Consider the following 16,511-nt stretch of genomic DNA (forward strand, 5'->3'; position numbering starts at 1 on the left):
AAATGCCTGATTCCGAAGGCAAGCAGGCTTCCCGCAAGGTGCTTGGGCTCTGATCTCTGGGCTGCAACATAAACTGCCTGGAGGGTGGCTGCGGAATGGAAACTGAATGGCAGCTGGATGCAGGATGCTCCAGCCCTGTGCTGAGTGTTAAGTCAGGGAGGGATTTGACATTGGTCCCCCCTTCCAGAAGGCAGACGCCTCTGTTGTCAGTCTAGAAATGAGACAGTGGGAGGACCTGGCCTTCTCTTAGTTTTTGTTACTTCCAAGCACAAAGCAACACAAAGCCAGGTCAGAGAGCAGCCCGGACGAGGTATGGACACCTCTAGCTGTGTGAGGCGCCTGACACCGTACCCGTGCTTATCACCCGGTCCTCTCTGCACAGTGCTTGGCATGAGGACGGCCCTGCAGTGGCGGCGGCTGCTACAACTAAGGGCTAAGAGGGAGGTTCTGAATGTCAAGTGCTGGGGAGAGAGAGATGGCGAAGGTCATCACGGTGGAAGAGCCAGGAAGTGCTTTACAAGGGAGCTGCAGGGTGTGCTCCATTCAGAGGATTCACTTAGGGTCCATCCTTCCTTACGCCGGACTGTCAGAGCCAGGGAGTGGAAGGGGACTCAGAGGACAGAGGCCACGAGACACAAAACGACGAGAAGAGGATGCAAGTGATAAAAGCCACAGAGCAAAGCTGAGGACTCCGGCAGGGAGGAGACTTCCCTGCCGTCTTTAAAGCTGGTTCTTAGCAATGGTGTCACAGGATGTCCCGGTGAGCTCATCGGTACACCTGACATCCCACCAGTGTGATGATAATCACACGGAAATAACCCGCAAATGAAGAAGGGGCCTAGAAGTCCTTGGTTGGACAGAGGCTTCAAGGTGAAAGGCAAGGACAGTCCACAACCCCTCTCCTGTGGGGTCACCCGGAGCTATTTTACGCTATCTCCCCAGAAGCCCGGCTTGTGCCACACTCAGCATTCTCCCCGGCCATTCATCCTGCAGGAAAACGCCATCATTTTCTTGCCCCACCTTATCCTAATCCCCCATCCTTCAAATCCCTCTAGTTCTATCCCCAGCATGAGCCCTCCTCCCTGCACTCCATGAATTCTAAGCTCCTAGTCACTTCTGTTAGCATCTGGTAACCATCTCGTGCGTGAATTTTGCTTCCACGTCTATGTCCTAAGCTTCCTGAGAGCAGGGATGATGTCTTAGGCTACTTTGGATTTCCCACGATGCTGCGTCTGGAGCTAGAACGCACCACACCTTCAGGACATAACTGTCTTAGTGATGCTGCACTTGCCTTTTGCCGGATGTATTCGTGGGCTTCCTAAGTCAGTCCTGAAATCAGTGTCTGCGTCAGGTGTATAATTCATACGACCTGCTTCATTCTTTAGGAATATTTGGATTCTGGACAGCAGAGACCATCTCAAACTCCAAATTCCTCACTCTTTAAAGCAGTGCCTTGTAGACCATCTTCTGTGCCAGAACAAGGTCTTTGTGAAAGGGGTGGTGTAGGGTAGGAATGTTGAGTGTGGGCATTTATTAGCAAATCTGGGAGAAAGAGAGGGGGATAGTCTTCTTCATCTGTAGAATGAGAATCATGCCTAACTCACAGTGAGGTAGTGAGGACTCAGAGGGAGTGTGCACACACGATGCCTGCCGTATGGTCCCCAGTCTGCGAACGGTAGGTGTTAATAATTATGATTTACTCAGGAATCTCCAGACGCGCCGCTGGCCAGTATCTTCTGCCTGGTGTGAATGTTCATTTTTCCAAAAATGGTTTCAGGTCTAGTTGAAAGTGAAATTGAGCCGCACTGCCCATCAGGTTGTCATCCAAAGGCCATTTAGGTCTCCTAACTGAACAGGAGGTCATATTGGACACAGCCATGACCAGCTGTCTGGTTGAGAAGGCTTTTAGCAAGGATGGGTTCTGGGAAAATTCTGGTTAAGTGATCATGCAAACCAGAGTACAAGGCTTTGCTCAAAAATTGCAGGAGAGACGTGTCCAAGCCAGGCAGTCAACAGTAGATACCCACCCAGGGCTATTCAAAGGGAAGGTCCGGGATCAAGCGCTGAGCATGAAAAGCTGGACGGGGAGAGGATGGAGGGCGTGGGGACCAGTGATGAAGGTTGACAGCCCTGGTGCCGCAGAGACGCCGTGGCCTCCAGAGTGATGCCCCGAGGAGGGCACAGCGCCTTTGTTCTCTTCTTCCCGGTAACGGGGAACCCCAGCCTGACCGCGGGGAGCATCAGACAGCTGGCTGCCGCTCTGCCTCCTTTACTGGGCTTAGGACTGAGCTCACCCCGGGGATGTGTCATAGGGCACAGCAAGGTCTTTGAGAGTAACTGGCTACAGGAAATACACACTTTCGTTAAAAACGAGTTTAGACGTGGAGACTCCCTGACTTTCTCTTCTGAAGCTCACCTCTCTGTAAACTGGTAGCCACACTGAATGCCTTTGAAAAATGCCCCTCCAGGGCTTCCCTGGTGGCGCAGTGGTTGAGAGCCTGCCTGCCGATGCAGGGGACGCGGGTTCGGGCCCCGGTCTGGGAAGATCCCACATGCCGCGGAGCGGCTGGGCCCGTGAGCCATGGCCGCTGAGCCTGCGCGTCCGGAGCCTGTGCTCCATAACGGGAGAGGCCACAGCAGTGAGAGGCCCACGTACCGCAAAAACAAAACAAAACAAAACAAAATGCCCCTCCAAGGGACCCCAGGGGAGCCTTGGTTCTCCTCCTCCAGTTTCAGAGTGTTTCATGGCCTTCTCTTTACTTACTGCAAAAACTCAGTCCACTAGGTTCTTTACATCCACTGCAGAACCTTCTTAGCTGCTGTTGCTGTGGCTATCTGGGAGGTCCACACTGAAATTCTTGGCTGGTTTTTTTTTTTTTTTTTAATCCCCTTTGCCCATCTTCTCCAAGGACTCTGGAGCTCTCAGTAGCTCAGCAAGGGCACAAATGCCCTTGTCTATTATGTGCAGAGGATCACACCATATGTTTAGAGCCTAAGGAAAGTAGTGCAGTCAAGTTCCCTAGGGTTCTGTGGGGGGGGGGGGGGAGTGAACAAACAAAATCCTGCTTAAGGAACATGGGGCAGAACTTGCCCTGTGGCAGGTGAGAGGTAGGCGACTTGAGGAAGGACAGGTCACAGCTGGCTGGCGTGGTCAGAAAGGCTTACAGGGCAAGCAGGGCTCACCCGGTCTTTGATGGAGGGGATTGGGAGGGTCAGGGAAAGGCCTCAGGTCCAAGGACACGCATACCCTCTGAGAACACTGGGTCTCTCGAGCTGACTGGAGAGAGGGATGCTTCTTGGAAGGAAGCTTAGACAAGTAGGTAGGGGTCTCTCGCGCCCGAGTGAAGAGTTTGGTTTTATCTTGTAGATAATAGAGGCTCAGAGATTACTTTTATGAGGGATCATGTGGTCATAAGGAACGCATAGATGTCGGACACCTGTTGGAACCAAGGGACGTGGAAGAAGTAAAGACATGAGGGAGTCACTGTGAGTGTTCAGGACCAGATGTAACCGGTGACAGTAGCAATGGAGTGGACAGGAAAGTCAGAAACGTCACAACGGAAGCTTGGGCGAGACGTACTCCCTGACTACAGAGAGAAGAACAAATAGGAAGCATTACTGATGTACTGTGATGGGGAAAGATCAACCAATGGGACCAGGAATCAGGAGACCAGTGCTTCCGTAAGACTTTTCTCTAGTGACCCTAGGAAATCGAGCTAACTCTGGACCACCTCTTACTCCTGAATGAGAGAAGCAACTATAATTTCAGGCCTTGCTTCTCAAATTTCCTTGAGAGTGAAATAAGAGTTGAGAAGAATACATTTTTGAAACGTTAGGATGCTCCTGCAAATCAGGATCATGATTAATATCCCCGTGCAACTGCAATCCTTGTGACTCGTTAATTTTGCAAGTTGTGCCCAGATCAAGGGATCTGGGGGAGGTACAGTGCACTAGCATCTGTGTGTTTCTGGAGGGAGGTCAGAAGACTGCCTTGCCTCACGGCAGGAAGGGAGTTTCCTATTTTCAGGCAAAACAATAAAAAAGAGCAATCTCTCCCCAGGAGCTAGTCTCCGAAGACATGATTCTCATAAAAATCGTAACTGAGGTGTAACCTTATGTGGTACACGAGCATTAGCCTCAGTCCCCCTGCTAGGGGAGGACGTTTCCACCAGCCACAATAAACATAAACGCCAGATAAAATCACAGCCTGTGCGAAGACTCTGCAAAGCGCTCTGCTGCCGCCACCGTGTGTTCTGGCTTCCCACACGCGCTGCCACTTCCAAGCTCCAGACGGATGCTGAGGGGACTGGTACCCACCCCGACCCTGTGACTTTCAATCAAGCAGACACCCTATTAGCAGGGGGGTTCCAAGCATCTTGCTGGCTGCCTGGTACTACAACCCATGTCTTTCTCACCCGGATGCTGGCCGGAGATGTAGGGTTGAAGGTGGTGGGGTTGCCGGAGCAGACGGTCACTGTAACTCTGGGAATTATCAGCCTTTAAACGACAGATGAGGTTCAAAAGCCGTCGAGTGTTCTACAGCTGTCGGGGGATCAGTGTTGTCATTCTGTTAGTTCAGCATTAATTTGAGGAGGTGATAAGATCTTAGTGCGCGTCAGGGGTTGGTGCCACGAAGCTAGCTGGCTCCGTAATAAATGTTCCTTCCAGATTATCTTGTTTAATCTGCACCAGCACCTTCCGGTGAGGCACTTTTCTAATGCCCATTTTATGGATGAGAAAACTCAACACTGGAGAAGGTAAACACCTTGAATAAAGCCACAGAACTAATAAATGATCGTTCCCGGATCACACCAAAGTCTGCCTCAACCCAAGCGTTTCACTAATGTTGCCAGCTCTCTGACATCCTGGGAATGAAATTCTCTGCCTGCCCTCCCACCCCCGCCAATTCTACCTCTTTGCTTGGCATGTACAAGCACTCAGTAAATATTTTTGGATTGATTGATCACGAATTGAATGAGGCTGGAAGTATGGCATCTGCCGCCCGGCATGAGAAGGAACTTAGCTGGACCAGATCATCTGAGTTCGTGGAGGTCCTGCGGCTGACATGGTGAGAGGAGAGCGGGATGGGGAGGCAACCAAGAACTAACGAGGGAGAAATGGGGGAAAGTGGAAAAGATGAATCAGAGTGAGTTAAGAAAGTAGAGAGAAAAGGCAGAGGCAACTAACAGAAGTGAGTGCTAGACGTTAGAAAACACTGTATGATCTCACTTATTGGTGGAATCTAAAAATAGCCAAGCTCCTAGAAACAGAGTGAAACGGAGGGTCCCAGGGGCTGGGGGCAGACTTGGGGGGAAGAAAAGGGGAGATGTTTAAGGGCACACACTTGCAACCAGTAGATAAGTCCTGGAGATATAAGGCACAGTCTAGTGAATATAGACAACATTATTGCATTATAATTGTTAAACTTACTATGAGACCAGCTCTTAATTAATCCCACCATGACAAAGTAATAACTGTGCCTGAACAGAGGCGCTGGCTAACACTGCAATGGCAACCAGACTACAATATATACATGGACCAAATCAACATGCTGTACACTTTAAACTTACTCAGTATCATAGGTCAAATATACTCCAATAAAGAAGAAAGAGAGAAGTGGGCTTCATGTCATCGCCTTAAGCTAGGTAATGGCTTTCTCACACCTTCATTTTGAAGTACAGAAACGCGTTGATGCAGGTGGTTCTGAATTAAATGTATGTGCTGCAAATCAAAGTGCCACGAGTTTCCCTGAGCAGGCGCTGTTCATTTTTGTCAACCTGTTCACTGAGGTCTTTGCCCTCCTTCCCTCTGGGAAAGGAAATGGCGCTGCCATTAACAGGCACCTGCTTCCATCAGGTGTCACTCATGGGTAATTTCTCTCCTGCAGGTGCGAGGGCCTGATGAACCCTTCAGGCCTCACAGGGCTCCTCAGCCCCTTACCTTTATATTATTTATTCCCTGGCTCACAGGGGGCAGCCTTCAGTCTCTTATTTCTCTAATTTATTCCTTCTAGCCGAGGTTTCTCACTTTTGGTCCATCAGGGAACAACCTTTGATAATTGATGGCCCTAGAGCAAGCACATTACTTTTGTTTCAAACTGTGGAAAATCTCAGAAAAGACAGTAAATCTAAAAAGTTATCTACACATGCAAAACAGTTCTCTGTCTTTTTTTTCACTAAGTCCTTGTAGGGAAACCCAAAGGCGCATGCAGGACCCTTGAGACTCAGAGAATTTTTCGCAAGCTATTGAACTTTAAATGAAAGATTTCCCCCACACTTCAGAGGAAAACAAATTGTATTTCTGTTAGAAGTTGAAAGGGGAAGGAGGAAAATGGGAACAAGTGGGGAGAGCTGGAGGGGTAGGGGTCCTGGGGGTTTAGCCATTCCTGAAAGGTGCGTGTGAATAAAGGTTAAGGCTACTACTTGTGAGAGGCTTTCCCCTCCACATGGCCCCAATCCCAGGTCTGTTCACGTTAAAGTCCCTGGGCATCTCCTTCTGTCGCTCCTGCCTTGGATCACAGAGGCCTGTGGTGACTTAGCGACCTTGTCCCGCAGAGGGAGAGGGTGGCGATCCTGGCCAACTCAGCCGTCATTCTCCTGGGTTTGTTTCCTGTGCACTGGCTTAAAGACCCAGCCTGTGTGGTATAGGGGAGGGAGCGGGCAGAATCAAGTGCATTCCAAAGAATAAGCAACTTCAGTGAGAGACGAATTCTTGAAACACAATTCTTTGATAAGCTTGGGATTGTCTTTGAACTGATCATGAAATCACTTTCTCTTCCTTTGGGGCTAGAACATATTTCCCCGTTTCTCCTGCGGTTCTGTGTGCCAGGTCACAGATTTCCACCAGGTGGATGCGAGTGCAGGTCGGGCGCACAGCATCCTGTGCCCCTCCCACCACGCTCCTCCTCTGGTCCTGATGCAAATGAGCAGCACATCCTCACAGCTTCAACTGAACAGGTTGCTTCCCACATGGAAGGGGCTTGGGTTTCCTTCTAGAGAAGGAAAGCTGCCTGCAGGTCAAGAATACTCACATGAGTTTCACGTGAGTGAGGAATAAATCTAAAAGCATGTAATAGCTCAACACAGAGATGTAGTTGTTACAGCAACACATGGAATTGAGTGAGAGAGAGCGCGCTGTTTCTCAGAAACAGTCTTTTGCATTAAAAAAAACCCTGAGTTTAGATTAAAAAGAAAAAGTAACACATTCTGGGGCAAGCCAGATTGTAGAAGGAAAAATAACATTAATTTATTCTTTAACAAATATTTATTAAGTAGGCACTTAGTTATTTTGGAAGTTTGCAAGCAAAGGGGGTGTTCTTCATAAGAAAACAGACATACCCCTGCCCTCATGGGGCTTACAGTCCAGTAGGGAGGCAGACTAAAAACAGATAGGTCGTTAGCGTGGCTTTAATAGGTTCAAGGGATGTGCTCTGAGCTAGTGAACAGGGTGGGACTCACTCTTCAGCTCTCAGAAAGGACTCTCTGACTCCACAATTTAAAGTTATAATTCACAGAGGCTGCTCTGACTTAACATCTGGCTGAGGCAGTAGCCCGTGCAAGGGTCCTGACTCCGAAGAGATCTTTGCTGAACCTGAAAGAATATTACTATCACTAGAGAATAGTGAGTCAGATGAAGGGGAGCGTGAGGACAGATCATGCAGGGCTGTTTGGACCTTGGTAAGGATTCTGTCGGATATCCTGCTTGTGAACGGAAACCACTGTAGGCTTTGAACAGGAAGTGATATACCAATAAGGCTTTGTCAGCTATGTGTAGAATGGATCAGAAATGGATACCAATTAGTAGCCTGTGGTTTCAGTTCAGGTGAAAGGTTATGGCTACCCCGGACAGGGGATGATAGTGAGAATTCAGATCCACAGATGTGGATACGGAAATGACAAGACCTGGTGATGGTGATGGGTATGAAGGTGAGTGACGGTGAGAAGACAAAAGTGAGTCCCAGGTCCTGGGTTTGAGCATCTGTTTACAGAGATGGTGAAGACTAGAGGAGGAGCAGGTGAGTCACCTTACCTGGTGTGAATTCAAGCCCAGGGTAATTCACCCTGCTTAAATATACACAGATCCTGGCTAGGGATTACATTTTGAAAGACAGAACCAAATACAAAATATGTAGGAGATATTGGGAATGAGAAGAACTTTAGATGATGATGTATTCACGCCCTTATATTAAAAAAAAATGTCTTAGGGGCTTCCCTGGTGGCGCAGTGGTTGAGAGTCCGCCTGCCGATGCAGGGGACACGGGTTCGTGCCCCGGTCCGGGAAGATCCCACATGCCGCGGAGCGGCTGGGCCCGTGAGCCATGGCCGCTGAGCCTGCGCGTCCGGAGCCTGTGCTCCGCAACGGGAGAGGCCACAGCAGTGAGAGGCCCGCGTACCGCAAAAAAAAAAAAAAAAAAAAAGTCTTAGAAAACAAAAATTGGGGGCCTTATTGGCATTTTCAAAGATAGTTTTGGTCTTTAGTCAAGCTATTAGGGAATTTTCTTCAGTGTATGGTATTTTCTCAAATAAAAGTCGTCAGGAGTTACTGATAGATGTTTACTGAATAGATACATTTCCATGGTTTCTCAGAATTCAGAAGATGGCAATCACAGCATCAAAAAAAGTCCCCAGTGGCATCAATTGTTTCTCCAAACAGTGGTTCCTGACTCTGAAAGGAGAAAGGACAATCCCTCAGCTTTTTAGAAAACTTCTTTGGATGCCTTGTATACTCGGCAGATACAATTCTCAGAACGCGTCGGGTGCTCTGGTGTGGAAACAAGACATTCAAGGGAAAACGTAACACAGAGAGTAAAGCCTCTTGCAAGCGTCCACACTTTGGGTCATGCTGTCTGTTGTAAGCGTCCACAGCATGAGAGAAGTGAAGTCTCAGAAGGAATGTAGACCTACCAGCCTGAAAAGCTATCGTTTGCTTTAATACCATTCTCTGTCTATACATTTTGCACTTTACAAAGTTCCTTAAGCTGTTCAGTATTAATTCTTGCTTTACTATAAGGAGCACTCTTAAATTCAAAAAACACAGGCGTTTAAAGGGGGCTCCCAATCATTTTGCCCTAAGAATGAATGAATTTATTCAGCAGATTTTGTTCCCAGTTGTCACTGTGATATGCTTGAGGGTGAGCAGAGGAAATAGGATTTAAGATATTGGCAACAGACTCACTGGTAGGCAGAGGGGCGTCAGCAGAAGTCAGTTTGGGCAGAGGGGGAAAAGAATAAAATAAGAGTTATTTTCTTAGACCAAGGAGAATGTCTCCCTTCTGCACTGTGAGCCCTGGAAGGCAAGGTCACAGTCTCCGTCTTGGCCTCCACCACACAGAGGTGAGCACAGTGCGTCCCTGAGTGTAGGAAACAGTCATTGGATGTAGGATGTAGAAGAGGCCCCGAGAGATACTGTGCCTATTTTAGTCCTCAAATTGGTCCCAAATTACAGAGACCCAGACCAGTCTGTGCTGCTCTTTCCGTGGGTCCTTCAAACATTCCGGAACTTCCTTGAAGCCAAGGAAAAGCAACATTTCATTTCATGAAAAAGAAAGGCATTGATGGGTAGCATACCTAGTTGAGAAAAATGATCCTGGTGAAATGACTATTAGATGACATGCTGACACGGAACTGACCTTGATGAAGGTGGTTTTGGTTTCTATTGTGGAGATAACAGTCTAACTGGTGTAGTTTCCCAAGGTAATGATGGGAAAGGATGTGGATTCAGGGACTGTAGGCTCTCTTTTGCCGAGTCGTGATAAAAGGCGAGTTGGACACGTGGAGAAGCAAGAGACTCATCTGAGTTCAAGGGAGGTTCTTTTATTATTGTTTTTAAAGATGAGAACACCTTTGTACGATCAAGGGAAATAATCCACAGAAAGGGGCATTTATGATGTGAGAGAGGATGGAAAATTGCCACGGTGATATCTTTGAGCAGATGAGAGGGGACTGAATTCAGGACACAAGTGAGGCGGGAGGCGGGTGGGTGGGAACTGTGCTTAGATACAGGCAAACAGATCAAAACAGTGATCTTTAAGAGAAGAGGGGACTGTTCTAGTGATCCAGATGGCTGTCATGATCACAGGGAGCTAACGAGGCTGGCTAATGGCAAGAGCTTCAAAGACCCAGATTCATTTCATGAGTGAGGAGGGGTGACGGTCTAGAAACCACAATGAGGAACTGGAAACCCCTACTTCACGTCCCAGACCACCTGTGCAAGGGGTTCGAAAGAACAGGCTGAAGGGGATGCTCAGTCCTCCACAGTCAGCCCGTTCCTGCCAGAGAAGAAGGTGAAGAGATTGTTCCAAGAAGACGTTGAAATAGAGAAGAGCTCGCTGATGACCTTGAGTTCTAGAAGGCCCGGTGGGAGGATTTGGGCTATAGTGGAGCGTGAGTGTTCAGAGATGTGCAAAGCTAAGTGGGGTGAGTTTCCAGTTAGTAAAGGATGAGGTGTGACTCAGTGATGGATGTGTATACGATGAAGTGCACACAGGAGTGTTGTGCAAATTGGGGTGGTGAGGCTGTGCATGCCGGGGACAGGGAGGAGACTTCTCCGAAAGCAAGCAGGGTTCTGGGTGTCTCCAGCCCCATCACTCTGATCGCGGGACAGAGGCTGGTAGATGGCCCACGGTGTGCACGGTCCTGGGGACATTCCCTGGCGCGTTTACGGAACAGGGCTATGTCATGTGGTCCTGCCTCTTCACCCGCTGCACGCCTCCGGGGGAAGCCATTTCCATCTGTTCCACGTGAATGGTGCCCTGTGGCAGCTCTTTCCGCAGAGACGTAGCACGTGGGGCTCATCAGTATTTCTCATGTAACTGATGAGGAAACTGAGGAACAGAGAAGTTCAGTGACTTTCCCAATTTCATGCTGCTATTGTTAAGGGACATCAGATTTTTTTTCTAAAATTAAAAGTTTATTTTTTAATACAATTTTTATTTATTTATTTACTTATTTATTTATTGCGGAACGCGGGCCTCTCACTGTTGTGGCCTCTCCCGTTGCGGAGCACAGGCTCTGGACGCACAGGCTCAGCGGCCATGGCTCACGGGCCCAGCCGCTCTGCGGCATGTGGGATCTTCCCGGACCGGGGCACGAACCCGTGTCCCCTGCATGGGCAGGCGGACTCTCAACCACTGCGCCACCAGGGAAGCCCCTATTTTTTAATACAATTTTTAAAGGTTACTTTCCATTCACAATTATTATACAGTATCGGCTATATTCCCTGTGTGGTACAATACATCCTTGAGCCTATCTTATACCCAATAGTTTGTACCTCCCACCCTCCGTCCGTATATTGCCCCTCCCCCCTTCCCTCTCCCCACTGGTAACCACTAGTTTGTTCTCTATATCTGTGAGTTTGCTGCTTTTTTGTTATATTCACTAGTTTGTTGTATTTTTTTAGATTCCACATCTAAGTCCTATCGTACATTATTTGTCTTTCTCTGACTTAGTTCACTTAGCTTAATGCCCTCCAAGTCCATCCATGTTGCTGCAAATAGCAAACTTTTGTTCTTTTTTAATGGCTGAGTTGTATTCCATTGTATATATGCACCACACCTTTATCCATTCATCTGTCAATGGACATTTAGGTTGTTTCCATGTCTTGGCTATCATAAATAATGCTGCTATGAACATTGGGGTGCCTGTATTTTTTAGAATTAGTGGAATTTGGGGGGATATATACCCAGGGGTGGAATTGCTGGGTCCTATGGTGGTTCTATTTTTAGTGTTTTGAGAAACCTCCATACTGTTTTCCACAGTGGCTGCACCAATTGACATTCACGGAACCAGCTTTGGTTCCGGCATTTGCATGTGCTCTTAATCTTGATGCTGCTTCTTGAAAGCCAAGATTCTTTTGTCCCTCCGAGGCTACTGTGAACAGCGAAAGGAAAGCCAAACAAACACTGAAATGCACTTGAAGGGAAAGAGTCAATCTATTTAAGAGAAAACTTTAAAAACCAGAGCTATCTTTAGGGATACAGGCTTGCCTCGATTTTCCGGTGGTCTCTTGCTTTCTGTTTTTATTTAAGAGTCAGCAGCAAAGGAGATCTGTGAGCATGGTTAAAGCAGGATTTCATTTACGGTTACTGGGCTGAGACCTGGTCATTTTGTGAGAGGCGCCCTGAAATAGCAGGTCTTGTATCTTTTGCTAGGCCGTTTCTCTTGGGAAGAGCCTCTGGCCTCGTGCCGGAGGATATAAATATGGCCACCGGTTTCCTGAGACCAAGCAAGGGAAGTGGACTGGGGAAGTCCCTTTCCAGCGTTTGGGTTTTTAATGAAAGCTTTTGTTTTCTTCCCCTTTGCTAAAACCTTCCCCTGTGCCTGGAACTCCCAAGCCCAGAGCCTCCAGCTCATAACTGTATTTGCGACCTGTTTTGAAGCACTTCCAATCCCCCCCATCTACTTTGTTCCCATCACTGCTGTGGTGACAAATCCCATGCAGGGGTGACCAGCCCCACGCAGGTTTACCCTGACAGCACCTGGCCAGCAACTCCTGATTCTGCCCCTGAGCTTCCCGGGTGCCTTGGAGGGGAAACTCAGGAGGTATCACATGTGTGCAACCTGGAGGGACAAGGAAGTGGATGCCACCAGTCACAGTAGGTGGAGGTGATGGACATGTATTCTCCCCGCCCCTTTCCCAGGGCAGGGGGTTCTGGGAACAAATTCACACGCCTCCTCAGAAATCCTGGTGAGCTGGGACAACTGGTCACCCATGCGCTGGTCCACAGAATAAGGCACCTGCTCCTGACTCTCTCCTTCTGCTCGTCCTTCACTCCCGCTTCCTGGGATCAGATTCCTAAATAAAGTATTCCCAAGCAAGCCTGTCTCAGCTCTGCCTCTGGGGTACGTGTATGGAGAGGTCGGCCTTTGTGTCTTTGTGTGGGTGTTGAAGGGTGAGCTGGCCGAGTGAAGGGACAGAGGGAACTGAAGTCCTTCACAGATGTCCCCCAGCCCCTCTCTCAGGCCCACTTTCAGCGGCACCTGGAGCATTCACCTCCTGGGGCTTTTCCACAGTTCAGTGGTGTCAATCACCTTGCGTTCTGTTGCTCTCTTTCTCTGCAGGAGATCAGGTTTCAGCTTTCCCCACGAACGTATTATTTACCACCTAACACCTGCTTTGCCTCTTCCAGCATCTCTTGGCATCTCTCGTCTGGGATCAGCTCCTCGATGGGTCTCTGTGTCCTTGTAGGTTTGTAATATAACGTCACGCGTTTGCTTTCTTTTTAGTGGGGCTTCCAGAGGGACCGTAGGGAGAGAAAACACACGTGTTCTGTGCCCTGCTCACAGGCGAGCTGGTGTTTTCCCTTCATGTCACCTAGTGTGACGTAAAGAGCAAAAACCCTGTGCTCTAGCTCTGCGTCACTGGTGATTCATGGGGAGATTTGGGGTAAGACGTGGAATGCCTCGGAGCCCCGGTTTCCTCATCTGTGAAATCTGCCGTGTGAATTGACCTCTGACCCCTCCAGCTCCACCTTCGGCCCTCGGAGAATCCCAGAAACTACCAGCGGTCAGTGTCTCAGGGCAGAATTGCGTTGATCTTCTGGCTTAGGGAACCATGTTCTGTACTTGCCTCCCCAGGAAATGCCCGGACTGATGAGTTTTCATCTTCTCTGGGGCCTGGAGTCAGCTTGTATGAACTCTGCAGAACGTTTCACAGGCCCTGTGTGTCTGTCTCTAGAATTGACTTCCATTTGCTCCCCTTTGGCACATTTAGAAAGCTGTGTAGGACATTGGCAGACAATTATATGGGAGTTCCTGGCCTTGTATTCATGTTTTTCTCCCTTTTTCTAGCATTACCTATACCTTCTGGAATAGATTTGGATAGAGGGGCCAAAACATGGACTCTAAACCCACGGCCTATTTACGTGTGTGTGTGTGTGTGTGTGTGTGTGTGTGTGTACTGGGATACACACACACACACACACACACACACAGCAATGTGAATATGTTCATTGTCTTAAAGCCCTCCCTTCTCCCAGGTCAGCGAAGCGTATGTGTGGTAGGGGTGTAGCTTCTCTCTAACTTATCTGTTCAAATCCATCTTTACTATTCCCATCTCCCTGTCCTTTCCCTACAGATGGTTTGACAGCCACTGGATGTCAGGCTCTGGAAACCATTCCTGAGATTGTCTAACGAGCACGAGCTGTCACAGAGAGAGAAGCACTTGGCTGTGTCAAATCTAGAATAGCACCGTCTCCATCAGAACTGAGTATCTCCCCTTCGACCTTCAGATGCAGCTCACATATCACCTCCTTTGCAAAGATCCTCTTAATTGTCCCAGACAAGGTTAGACACTCCCTCCTTTGTTTGCTGTTAGATTACCTTATCATTCTATTGCAAGATATGCATGTTTCCATTAGAATAAATACCACCTTGCATTATAATTGTACATGAGAAACAAGATATTAAAATGAGATGCTTGTCAGTTTGGGCTGAGGCCCCAAAGCCTGGGAGCACGGAAAGCAACACGGTGTTTTCAAGAGAGGAGCTAGTTGACTTATGGAGGAATTGCTTGGGGAATGAGCTGAAGCTGGTTAGTCAACGTTAGTTAATCTTCAACCTCCAGCCCTCTCAAAAGATGAGGTTGAAGAGGATGAGGCAAAAAAATCCCTCTGGGGAGGCTTTTCAGAGAGCTCGGCATTTCCCCTCTACTCTGCCACTTCACCACCCCTATGGGGATGAGGGACAGGGTGTTGTAGTCAAGAAAACCAGAAGGACGCTCCAGAAGTTTCCATGGAACGTGCAGAGCACACAGCCTAGTGTCTGATACCCCTCAGATGCTTAAAGGCAGGAAGATGCGTCTGGAGCTCCCTGATGGGAGGCAAAGCTACACATTTCCCGAACATTCCACATTGTCTTAAAACTGATGCATGCCAAGGGGACCACTAGGAGGGGAGGGGGACCCCAGGGAGAAGGGAGGCTATAGAAGCTCAGGGGCACAGGGAGAACTGCAAGGGGCCAACCGGAGGAGGGAGGTCGCCCAGCTGAACACAGAGTGCAGGCGGGCCTCCCAGAGGAAGAATCCTGAGGAAGGAGCAACACACAGGCAGACACAGACACACAGATACACACACAAAGACACACACAGACACACAGAGACACACACAAAGACACACACAGATATACAGAGACACACACAAAGACACACACAGACACATACACACGGATACACAGAGACACACACACAGACACACACACACACACAGAGGCGTTTTTTCGCTGCTCACACAAGCCAGCGGCACCAATGCCAAATCCTCCAGGGCACCTGCCTTGTGGATGTAAACTCACCTCTGCTTCTGTAGCTCCTCCCCCTCCATCTAATCCTGGAAGGGTCAGAGACAGGAGCTCGTGGGTTGGGGATGAACTGGCATGAAGACACAACAGCTGACTGTCCTTTCCTCTGTGGTGTCTCCTTGCCTGGTGACACCGCAGTAAGTACCCCTCAGCTCTGCCGGCCCCTTTCCACGGGCTCCACCCTGACCGCCTCCTCCTCCCCCTACCGTGATCACACCCAGCCTTCTGAACTCAGCCCGCAGCACGCACATCGAAGATAAACCTTTCCCTGAAAGGTTTCTATCTCTGGGATTCCTCGTGGATAGAGCCCCAGCACGTCTAGGAATGGGACACAAGGCACAGAGGTCCCCACAGCACATCGGGCAGAAGAAGGGGATGCTTCCCCATGGTAGACTAGGGCGTTAGGCTGGGCATCAGGGTCTACCAGGTGGGCAGGGCATACGGTCCAAAGTGTACGACCGGCTCCATTTGATTCCGACTGCAGTTAGTAGCAGAACGCCCTGTGAGGGTTTCAGAGCTTGGGTCCAGATCAGGAAATCTGGGAATGAGGAATCTTTGGTGAGGCTGTCTGCTGGGTGCTATCACACCGATGGTCCCGCCAGACAGTGGCTACTACAGGCTGGGATTCAGAAGCAGAGTCTGGGGCCTGAGGAAAGAGTCCCATGCCCTGGAATGTGACACGTATTTCTTCATCCATATAGTTGAGTTTGACTTTCACAAAGTTCGGTGTGGCAGATGTGACTCTAGACTGGTATTTTAAAACATTTGCAGGCATAGGTCATCACTAGGGGAGCCGATTAAAAGGTACATCTTCCCATCGTCAGGTAGGATACACCTTACCTGTTCCTCCTTTCGGAGGACAGAACAGAACATGATGATTGGAGCTCGCACGATTCGTGATTCACGGCTGTGCATCATCAGGCCTTGCAAGATGTCCATCTTCCTGGGGGTTGCACTCGGTAATTACAGAGTTTGGGGTGGGCCCTGGCAATAGGCAGAGCAGCAAGTTTCCGGGCGATCGGGGGAAACCACACATGGTCCCCAGACCACCAAGCATGTGACTGAACTCTGATCAATTTCCATATTTACTAAAAGACCAACATAGGCTTTGTCTTTTCTGTGTTTCTCCCTCCAAGTGTTACGTAATTAAAGCCGAGGCTGTGGGTGAGCAATTCAACAGGGGCTGGGGGACCAAGGTCACAATTAGATTTTCCTGCAGTC

The 16,511-nt window shown here is 48.9% G+C and overlaps 1 non-coding gene across 1 annotated transcript; it reads left to right on the forward strand.

Moving 5' to 3' along the window:
* Positions 1–16,107: 16,107 nt before the first annotated feature.
* LOC117313651 (U8 small nucleolar RNA) lies at positions 16,108–16,252 on the forward strand. The gene has a single exon (XR_004528239.1). It is a non-coding gene; the product is annotated as a U8 small nucleolar RNA (small nucleolar RNA).
* Positions 16,253–16,511: the final 259 nt, after the last annotated feature.

Source organism: Tursiops truncatus, chromosome 9 (assembly GCF_011762595.2).
Source record: "Tursiops truncatus isolate mTurTru1 chromosome 9, mTurTru1.mat.Y, whole genome shotgun sequence".
NCBI classification, from domain to species: Eukaryota; Metazoa; Chordata; class Mammalia; order Artiodactyla; family Delphinidae; genus Tursiops; species Tursiops truncatus.